Source organism: Ylistrum balloti, unplaced genomic scaffold, assembly GCF_031769215.1.
Source record: "Ylistrum balloti isolate Yb309-2 unplaced genomic scaffold, AGI_CSIRO_Ybal_v1 Utg370508, whole genome shotgun sequence".
Lineage (NCBI taxonomy): Eukaryota > Metazoa > Mollusca > Bivalvia > Pectinida > Pectinidae > Ylistrum > Ylistrum balloti.
The window spans coordinates 644,271-645,706 of record NW_026782328.1 but is presented as its reverse complement, the minus strand read 5'-3'; positions in this window follow the sequence as shown (position 1 = coordinate 645,706).

The window sequence follows — 1,436 nt, the reverse complement described above, 5'->3', positions numbered from 1 at the left end:
ACAAAGGGTGTTATGTTACGTCGATCATCCTCCTAAATTTAACGAACACTGTTGGAGAAAAAATACCAGAAAAACAAGCACACCAGTTAACATGATATATTTCCTATTTAATTTACTTAGCATTTGTTTGATAAAATTCCTCCCAGTATGGCAGATAACAAACCATTCTATCACCATTTCTTGATTCTGTTTTATTTTTGTACATGTATAATGAAAGTGTTGCATTTTAAATGTCGGTTATTATGAATATGGTCCCAGCTGTTTTAAAATTCATAGCAGACGTGATTTTTGTATTTGTATGACCCATACTTATAGGAGCAGGGACATGTTTTTTTGCTATATCCAACACGAATTAGGTTGTACAAATATGTATTACATATCTTAAAATTCGTTGCCATCGTCTGATCAACTTCATCCCTGATAACGTCTTTTGTTTCAAATGTATTACCCTACATCACCATTATATATTTCTTACGAACTGTACCCCCTACATCACCATTATATATTTCTTACTAACTGTACCCTACATCACCATTATATATTTCTTACTTACTGTACCCTACATCACCATTTTATATTTCTTACTAACTGTACCCCCTACATCACCATTATATATTTCTTACTAACTGTACCCCCTACATCACCATTATATATTTCTTACTAACTGTACCCTACATCACCATTATATATTTCTTACTAACTGTACCCTACATCACCATTATATATTTCTTACTTACTGTACCCTACATCACCATTATATATTTCTTACTAACTGTACCCCCTACATCACCATTATATATTTCTAACTAACTGTACCCCCTACATCACCATTATATATTTCTTACTAACTGTACCCCCTACATCACCATTATATATTTCTTACTAACTGTACCCTACATCACCATTATATATTTCTTACTAACTGTACCCTACATCACCATTATATATTTCTAACTAACTGTACCCCCTACATCACCATTATATATTTCTTACTAACTGTACCCCCTACATCACCATTATATATTTCTTACTTACTGTACCCTACATCACCATTTTATATTGTACCCCCTACATCACCATTATATATTTCTTACTAACTGTACCCTACATCATCATTATATATTTCTTACTAACTGTACCCTACATCACCATTATATATTTCTTACTTACTGTACCCTACATCACCATTATATATTTCTTACTAACTGTACACTTGATCACCAACACTATGTTTACATATTGTATAGTAAACTGTCTCTGCTAAACCATATATATTTCACTGTGTTTACATGTTGTATAGTAACGTCTCTGTTAAACCATAACACTATGTTTACATGTTGTATAGTAACGTCTCTGCTAAACCATAACACTGTGTTTACATGTCTCTGTATTATAAGACTCTTTTCTATATGGGTATGTAGGATAGGGATATCCCT